This window comes from Bufo bufo, chromosome 9, assembly GCF_905171765.1.
Source record: "Bufo bufo chromosome 9, aBufBuf1.1, whole genome shotgun sequence".
Classification (NCBI taxonomy): Eukaryota; Metazoa; Chordata; class Amphibia; order Anura; family Bufonidae; genus Bufo; species Bufo bufo.
The window spans coordinates 212,326,478-212,336,635 of NC_053397.1; the positions used below are offsets into that span (position 1 = coordinate 212,326,478).

At 40.9% G+C, this 10,158-nt stretch overlaps 1 protein-coding gene across 1 annotated transcript in view; it reads left to right on the top strand.

Moving 5' to 3' along the window:
- Window positions 1-10,158, top strand: part of SLC44A5 (solute carrier family 44 member 5) — a 149,684-nt gene that overhangs the window by 49,773 nt on the left and 89,753 nt on the right. The window lies entirely within an intron of this gene.

A 10,158-nucleotide genomic window follows, 5' to 3' on the forward strand; every position in this document is an offset into this window, starting at 1 on the left:
TACAAAAGAATACATAATTTGCGTTCCTTTACATTTCAGGCAAAATTCGGAAAGTTGAGTTTCACTTTAAAGGCTATGGACACCTCAGATTTTTCTATGTTAGTTATTACCTTGCATAGAAAAAAAAAAAAAAAAAACTTTGCACCAAGTTTCAGTCATCTTCAGATCCTCTGATACTCAGTGTGCAACCTGCTGGTAGTTTCAGGCTTTTCTCATGTGGAAGACTCCTCCCGGTAATACATGCTGGATTTGTGTGTCCAGGATGCTGCTTTCTTCCCCCATAAAGAGGACCTGTGACCTTTCCAGACATATCTGTCATAGTGACTAATTGCATTTCACATGTAATACCAATTGTGGCGCATCTAGTCTTATTGCTCTCTGTTGTGCTATTCTTCTGTTATTTTTACTAGAAGTTTATGAATGAGTTGCCATCAGCTTGCAGTAAAGGTACAGATGGGAGTTACCAGTTGGGTGTCTGACACCAGCTGCACTGGTTGGACAAAGTCAGAAACACCCGCTACTGGTAACAGCAGTTCCTTTACTGCAGACTGCAGGCAGTACTTGTAAACTTCTAACAGGAATAATACAGGAATGGCACAACATAGAGTCATAAGAATAGATGCCCCAGAATTGTTATTACATGGGGGGTGCAAATAATTGCTAAAACTGACATGTCAGGAGAGGGGACAGGTCCATTTGTATGCTTACCTCCTATCTGCAGCCTGTGTGAGCCGCCCTCTTCTGTGTACAACCTGCTGCTATCTCTAACAGTGAGAGCAGGGAGGGGGAGAGCAGAGAGAGTCATCGAAAACAGAAGAGCAGCAGCAACTAGGTGAAGGACTTACACACGCTCTGCAGAAGCAGAATGTCAGGAAACTTTTAATGAACACGATTTATAAAGTTGCTGAATTTTGCATTTTGGAGGCAAATCAAAAAAAATAATTAGTGCAAAGTCCATAGGGGGTCATTTATTAAGACCAGTGTTTTAGATGATTGTCTTAATAACCCCTTAAACTGGCAGTGGATCCGCCAAAGTTATGTAGAGGCACCGGCTTCCTTGCTGGCTTAAATTTAGACCATTTTCTACCCCTAAAACAGCTGTAGAAAATGATAAATGAGATGGGCCTGCTGACCCATCCCCGCCCATATATAGGCACATTTTTAATAGTAAATGACCCCCATAATCTTTTAGGTTTAGGACTGTTTTATGAAATATACCAGATTATACAGATGATGCCTAATCCTGTAATCCTAAAATCGGGTTAGGCTCACCGATTCACCTCACACAAGATCTGGATTATTTGTGCACTAACTTCTTAAGCGGTAACTCGCTAGAGCTATTTGACACTAAGTAATGAAAGGCAGAGGTGGTAAATAAAACCATGGAATTCAATGTATAGGAGATGCATCGAGTGTTTCAAGCAGTGTTGGACTTGGGTTCCTTGGACCCTCCAGAGGAAGTCACCTAATTCTATGCTGCTGATTAGTGTTGAGCGAAGCGAGCTTCGGATGCTTCATCCGATGTCGCTTCGTTCAAAACTTCGGAATAATACTGTACGGAGATCTGTCTCCATTCACGAAATTGACTTAGTTGAATAACTTACTTCGGCTCATCGGAGCCCATACATAGTTGATTTTTAAAGTGAAAAACCACTCTAAAACTTGAAATCGAACTTCGGTTCCGAGGTATAAACTACCAAAGTCAATGTGCTTGCGCCGGAAGTAGGTGACAATGGTGCATGGTCAGGACTTTGGCTGGGCTTGTCTTAATGTTCCCTCTCCTCACCGATGTCAGTCAAGCCAGACAGAGCGTGCTCAGGACATGGACAGCCTGACTCCATAATATCTCCACCTACTTGACTGCAAACAAGTATGTATGTGAGCATCAAAGTATTTTATCTAAATGAGACTTCTGTTTGGGCTGCTAAGGACACGGAAACTACAGGCGCAGAACAGTCAGATACTGGTGGCGGTCTGGGGTCAAAACCTTCTGACATGTTCCCTTAAATCACCACCCAACCTACATGTCTACAATACAGTTATCTGGCTGTTTAAAGCTGAGACACTCAGAGGGAAGGAGCTAATGTCAATGCAAACGTGCAGCACTCAAATAGTTAAGAATACAAAATATGAATAAAATAAGAATAAAAATTTTTTAGGAACCACAGGGCAGTATAAAGTAGTGGCAGATCTGCTGATTTTAGCAGTCTGTCATTTATGTGTCAGTAGTCAGTAGTTGTGTAGAACTCAAGTTTATTCATGAGATGCACGTTCTCCCCATCCACACATGGCTGATCGACAGCTTTTTACCTATGCACAGCACTGTTATACTAGTGGTCTGTATAGTCGGTATTCTAGTAGTTATATTCTTGTACATAGGAGCAGTATTATAGTAGTTATATTCTTGTACATAGGAGCAGTATTATAGTAGTTATATTCTTGTACATAGGAGCAGTATTATAGTAGTTATATTCTTGTACATAGGAGGCAGTATTATAGTAGTTATATTCTTGTACATAGGAGGCAGTATTATAGTAGTTATATTCTTGTACATAGGAGGCAGTATTATAGTAGTTATATTCTTGTACGTAGGAGCAGTATTATAGTAGTTATATTCTTGCACATAGGAGCAGTATTATAGTAGTTATATTCTTGTACATAGGAGCAGTATTATAGTAGTTATATTCTTGTACATAGGAGCAGTATTATAGTAGATATATTCTTGTACATAGGAGCAGTATTATAGTAGTTATATTCTTGTACATAGGAGCAGTATTATAGTAGTTATATTCTTGTACATAGGAGGCAGTATTATAGTAGTTATATTCTTGTACATAGGAGGCAGTATTATAGTAGTTATATTCTTGTACATAGGAGGCAGTATTATAGTAGTTATATTCTTGTACATAGGAGCAGTATTATAGCAGTTATTTTCTTGTACATAGGAGCAGTATTATAGTAGTTATATTCTTGTACATAGGGGCAGTATTATAGTAGTTATATTCTTGTACATAGGAGGCAGTATTATAGTAGTTATATTCTTGTACATAGGAGCAGTATTATAGTAGTTATATTCTTGCACATAGGAGCAGTATTATAGTAGTTATATTCTTGTACATAGGAGCAGTATTATAGTAGTTATATTCTTGTACATAGGAGCAGTATTATAGTAGATATATTCTTGTACATAGGAGCAGTATTATAGTAGTTATATTCTTGTACATAGGAGCAGTATTATAGTAGTTATATTCTTGTACATAGGAGCAGTATTATAGTAGTTATATTCTTGTACATAGGAGCAGTATTATAGCAGTTATATTTTTGTACATAGGAGCAGTATTATAGTAGTTATATTCTTGTACATAGGAACAGTATTATAGTAGTTATATTCTTGTACATAGGAGCAGTATTATAGTAGTTATATTCTTGTACATAGGAGGCAGTATTATAGTAGTTATATTCTTGTACATAGGAGCAGTATTATAGTAGTTATATTCTTGCACATAGGAGCAGTATTATAGTAGTTATATTCTTGTACATAGGAGCAGTATTATGGTAGTTATATTCTTGTACATAGGAGCAGTATTATAGTAGTTATATTCTTGTACATAGGAGCAGTATTATAGTAATTATATTCTTGTACATAGGAGCAGTATTATAGTAGTTATATTCTTGTACATAGGAGCAGTATTATAGCAGTTATATTCTTGTACATAGGAGCAGTATTATAGTAGTTATATTCTTGTACATAGGATCAGTTTTATAGTAGTTATATTCTTGTATATAGGAGCAGTATTATAGTAGTTATATTCTTGTACATAGGAGGCAGTATTATAGTAGTTATATTCTTGTATATAGGAGCAGTATTATAGTAGTTATATTCTTGTACATAGGAGGCAGTATTATAGTAGTTATATTCTTGTACATAGGAGGCAGTATTATAGTAGTTATATTCTTGTACATAGGAGGCAATATTATAGTAGTTATATTCTTGTACATAGGAGGAAGTATTATAGTAGTTATACACTGCGTGCAGAATTATTAGGCAAATGAGTATTTTGACCACATCATCCTCTTTATGCATGTTGTCTTACTCCAAGCTGTATAGGCTCGAAAGCCTACTACCAATTAAGCATATTAGGTGATGTGCATCTCTGTAATGAGAAGGGGTGTGGTCTAATGACATCAACACCCTATATTAGGTGTGCATAATTATTAGGCAACTTCCTTTCCTTTGGCAAAATGGGTCGAAAGAAGGACTTGACAGGCTCAGAAAAGTCAAAAATAGTGAGATATCTTGCAGAGGGATGCAGCACTCTTAAAATTGCAAAGCTTCTGAAGCGTGATCATCGAACAATCAAGCGTTTCATTCAAAATAGTCAACAGGGTCGCAAGAAGCGTGTGGAAAAACCAAGGCGCAAAATAACTGCCCATGAACTGAGAAAAGTCAAGCGTGCAGCTGCCAAGATGCCACTTGCCACCAGTTTGGCCATATTTCAGAGCTGCAACATCACTGGAGTGCCCAAAAGCACAAGGTGTGCAATACTCAGAGACATGGCCAAGGTAAGAAAGGCTGATAGACGACCACCACTGAACAAGACACACAAGCTGAAACGTCAAGACTGGGCCAAGAAATATCTCAAGACTGATTTTTCTAAGGTTTTATGGACTGATGAAATGAGAGTGAGTCTTGATGGGCCAGATGGATGGGCCCGTGGCTGGATTGGTAAAGGGCAGAGAGCTCCAGTCCGACTCAGACGCCAGCAAGGTGGAGGTGGAGTACTGGTTTGGGCTGGTATCATCAAAGATGAGCTTGTGGGGCCTTTTCGGGTTGAGGATGGAGTCAAGCTCAACTCCCAGTCCTACTGCCAGTTTCTGGAAGACACCTTCTTCAAGCAGTGGTACAGGAAGAAGTCTGCATCCTTCAAGAAAAACATGATTTTCATGCAGGACAATGCTCCATCACACGCGTCCAAGTACTCCACAGCGTGGCTGGCAAGAAAGGGTATAAAAGAAGAAAATCTAATGACATGGCCTCCTTGTTCACCTGATCTGAACCCCATTGAGAACCTGTGGTCCATCATCAAATGTGAGATTTACAAGGAGGGAAAACAGTACACCTCTCTGAACAGTGTCTGGGAGGCTGTGGTTGCTGCTGCACGCAATGTTGATGGTGAACAGATCAAAACACTGACAGAATCCATGGATGGCAGGCTTTTGAGTGTCCTTGCAAAGAAAGGTGGCTATATTGGTCACTGATTTGTTTTTGTTTTTGTTTTGTTTTTGAATGTCAGAAATGTATATTTGTGAATGTTGAGATGTTATATTGGTTTCACTGGTAAAAATAAATAATTGAAATGGGTATATATTTGTTTTTTGTTAAGTTGCCTAATAATTATGCACAGTAATAGTCACCTGCACACACAGATATCCCCCTAAAATAGCTAAAACTAAAAACAAACTAAAAACTACTTCCAAAAATATTCAGCTTTGATATTAATGAGTTTTTTGGGTTCATTGAGAACATGGTTGTTGTTCAATAATAAAATTAATCCTCAAAAATACAACTTGCCTAATAATTCTGCACTCCCTGTATTCTTGTACATAGGAGGCAGTATTATAGTAGTTATATTCTTGTACATAGGAGCAGTATTATAGTAGTTATATTCTTGTACATAGGAGGCAGTATTATAGCAGTTATATTCTTGTACATAGGAGCAGTATTATAGTAGTTATATTCTTGTAGATTGGAGCGGTATTATAGTAGTTATATTCTTAACCATATTTCTTTTTATTGAGGTAAGAAGATAAGGCCACACGCCCACACAGGACATCAGTACAATAACATTAAAAGTCACCATAGTTATTTGGCATACATGTCATGTGTAAACAGTACCAGCTGTCATCATCATCATCAGAAATATACATCACAAGAGACAAAAAAGAAAAGAAAAGGAGAGAAAAAGGGAGGAAAAGGGGGGACAAGAAGGGGAGGGTTCTGCTCTATCATGTGAAATTTCTATGTGATTTCCACAGGGACCATAACTTCAGAAAACAGTGGCGGGAGTTTGTCTCCCAGTGCGCCAGTTCCTCAAAGCGGTAAATTTGGTCTACTTTATCCGCCCACATACTAGGATTTGGGGGGGAATCTGTTTTCCACAGAAGGGGAACCAGTAATCTAGCTGCTGTGATCAGCATTGTAGGGAGGTTGTTTTTGGCGGGAGTTAGCGTGTCATTAGGGCACCATAGTAAGATAAGTTTAGCATCCAAAACGACTTTAGTTTTGCAGATACTGTTGATCATTGATTCTATCGATCTCCAGAACGGTTGGATCTTGTGACAAAGCCACCAGATGTGTGATAATGAGCCAGTTTCTATGCCACATCTCCAGCACACCTCAGGTACCTCAGGATTGAGTTTGTGCAAGAATTCAGGAGTTTTATACCATCTGCTTAGTAGCTTAAAAGAATTCTCCTGAATTCTTACGCAACGACTAAAGCCGTGAGAATGAGCCAACACAAAGGCTCTCTCTGGTTCCGTCAGGGTCATAGAAAGCTCTCGCTCCCAGGAAGTCAAGTATCCCAGCTCTGGTGGCAAGGAGGAAAGCATTTCCTTATACATCTGGGATAATGGCCTAAGAGGGGGCCTAGGAGTCAGGATTTTCTTCTCAAGCCAGGAGGGAGAGTTATTACTAGCAAAGGTTCCCACGCATAACTTAGTATCTCTCCTAAAATCTGCCAAGTGGAAGAATGGAGCAGTCTTAATTTCAGGGCGGTCCATAATTAAATCCCAATGCAAACTACCATCTGGAAGAAGGACATCCCGCATAGACAAGCCAGCGAGCCTAGACCAAATTCCAGAGGGGTTTGACACAGAAGGATGAATATAGCTCTGCAACAATTTAAGAGGCATACAAGGATTAGGAAAGCTAAACTGTTGGGACTTCACCGTCTTAGACCATTCTACTAGCATTCCTTTCCAAACAGGGGATGAGGCGTAATGGTTGGCTGAAAAGGGTCTAACACCCCATAGAGTGAGCAGATCCTGGTTGGTGAGTAGTATAGATTCAAGCCGTGTGCAAAGGGAATTAGATTTACGGGTCATGACAGCTATACACCTACATAACTGGATAGCAGTATAATATAACTTTACATCAGGCATCCCAAAGCCTCCAAATTTCCTATCTCTTGTGAGAATAGAATATGCAATGCGTGGTGACTTGCCATTCCAGAGGAAGCGTGTGAACACTCGGCGGACCTCTGAAAAGTAAGAGTTTGGCAGCCATATGGGGATGGCTTGTAGCAAGTAAAGAAATTTGGGGAGAATAAAAGTTTTCAGATAGTTTTTCCTCCCTATCCAAGAAACAAAAGGGAGTCTCAAATTCTGTAAGTGAGTGCGAACCTCTTGCAGGAGTGGAGCGAAGTTAAGGGAGGCTAGGTCCTGAATATTGGCTGAAACATGTGTTCCCAAGAACGTAATGTCTCTGGAGGCCCAGGTAAATGGGGTGGAGCGTTTTAGATTATTAATTATAGTTTGAGGGCAAGATATGTTGAGTGCCATAGATTTCCCATAATTTATTTTGAAATTGGATACAAATCCAAAGTCCTCAAAAGTATTCAACAACTTGGGCAATGCCTCTGCAGGGTTGGAGGTCATAACTAAAAGGTCATCCGCGAATGCTGCAGTAACATGTGTTTGTTGGCCAATCTGGAGGCCTCTAATAATAGGGTCTAATCTAATCTTACACAAAAGGGTTTCCATGACCAGCACAAATAAAGCCGGGGAGAGGGGACACCCCTGTCTTGTTCCATTGGTGATGCGAAATGGTGGGGACAAAGCTCCATTGACCTTGACCATGGCAGAGGGGGCCGAGTAAAGGGTGTTGATAGCACTGATAAACTGGTCCGGGAGGCCAAACTTCGACAGGGTCCGCGACATAAAGAGCCAGCTGACCCTGTCGAAGGCTTTTTCCGCGTCCGTGCTCACCAGGACTAAAGGCTTAGAGGATCTCTTGGCCCAATTCACAAGATGTAGAAGTCGCACCGTGTTCTCCGACCCCTGTCTGCCATGGACAAAACCTACTTGTTCTTCATGCACAATGTCAGGGAGAACATCCTGAAGCCTGGTAGCCAGAATTTTCGCCCACCACTTCACATCATTATTAAGTAAAGATATTGGCCTATAGTTACTGCAGCATGTTGGATCCTTGTTTTCCTTATGGAGGACAGTGATGTGCGCCATTAAGGAATGAGGAGCAAGAGACCCCCCTGTCAGAAGGTAGTTGCACAAGTTCCTGAAACGTGGGATTAACACATCCTGAAAGGATTTATAATATGCAATGGAAAACCCATCAGGGCCGGGGCTTTTACCTGATGGAATAGACATAAGGACCTTGCGAACCTCTGAATCAGAAATAGGCTTAGTCAGAAGGGAGATTTTTGATGGGGATACAGAGGGAAGGTCTAGAGACTGCAAGAATTTATCAGTAGCTTCGCTTAGATCTCCCGGGGTAGTCCCATTAGGAGGTGGTAAATTATATAAAGCTTCATAGAAGGCGCAAAATGCTTTAGCGACATCTGGGGTTGACCTATGTATTTTGCCCTTGGAGTCTTTAATAGAGGAAACAAAGGAGTCAGAAAACTGCTTCTTGGCAATTGCCGACATCAGTCTGTTTCCTCTATCCCCATGAGCATAGGCCTTAAATCGGGCACGAAGTATCAACTTTGCTGAGGTGACATTCAATAGATTTTTTAGTTTTGTTCTGGCTTCAGTTAGTTCTGCTAGGGTGCTTATAGCCCGTGATTCTTTGTGGGAAGATTCTAGACGGGATATGGTCGCCAGTAGGGCGTCCAGGGCCAATGTCCTTTGTTTTTTCACGAAAGCTCCTAAGGCTATGAGCTCCCCCCTTAGGACCACCTTGTGGGATTCCCAAAGTATAGAAGGAGAAGGAGGCGACTCTGGGGTATCATTGATCGCAAAAAATTCAGATATTGAGGCCCTGAGTTTATCTGTATGCCTAGGATCTAGAATCAGGGTGTCATTGAGACGCCACATGCGCTCCTTTCTCTGTGGTTCAGACAGGGAAAAGTTAACAATGACAGGGGCATGGTCGGATACTGTTATGTTACCTATCCGGGCTCCAGAGACATTACGCAAATGCGAACCAGACATGAAAATATAATCCAATCTATGGAAAGATAATTTAGCATGTGAGTAAAAGGTGTAATCACGTCCGTTGGGGTTCAAGGCCCGCCAGACATCTAATACTTTAAGTTTCCTCAAGGAAATTTTTACTCTTTTCAAGAGCCTGTAGGATACAGAGGGTTTACCCGCCGAGGTGTCCATCGCTGGCTCCAGAGCAATATTGAAGTCGCCCCCTAATACTAATAAGCCCTCTGAGAATGAGGATAATGCAGCAAGGGTCTGAACGAGCCATGGTACTTGGCCTCTATTAGGCGCATAAAGATTGGCAAACGTAACCGGTGAATCACTTAAAACACCCTTTACAAAAATGTACCGTCCCCCAGGGTCTGCTGAAGTAGCGGTATGCTTGAATGGTAGATTTTTGTGTATAGCCACACTAACTCCCTTACTAGCTGAGTCATTTGTGCTATGGAACCACTGAACAAATTTCTTAGGGGGGAGGTTGGGGATTCTACCTGTCCTGAAGTGAGTCTCCTGTAGGAAAGCAACTGAGACCTTGTCCCTCAGGAGAAGGGAGATAATTTGAGACCTTTTGCATGGCTCGTTCAGCCCATGAGCATTTAGGGAGGCGACTACAATTGACGACATATCAACATACGTTCATGAGGTAGATAGAGCCAGATACCCAGGAAAGTATTGAACAGCGTATAGCGTATATGAGCAGAGCAGGGAAAATGAGGAGAAAGGGGGGAAAGGTAAAAAAGAATAAAAAGTAAGAAAAACATTACAATCAACATGTGAGACTGGCAATGAGCCAGCGCAGACGGAATATCCATCTGAAAAAGAGTGAGTGCTTCACCTATTGCCATCCAAGACAGGGTTGGATTGGCAAGGGGGCAGGTGAAACACCCTATGGTCTGTAACAAATAAAGACCAACAACAAAAAACATATCCAGCACCGGTAACGCTCCGGTCATTACCCTGTAAGTGGGGATCAAAAGTTCTCAGTTCAGA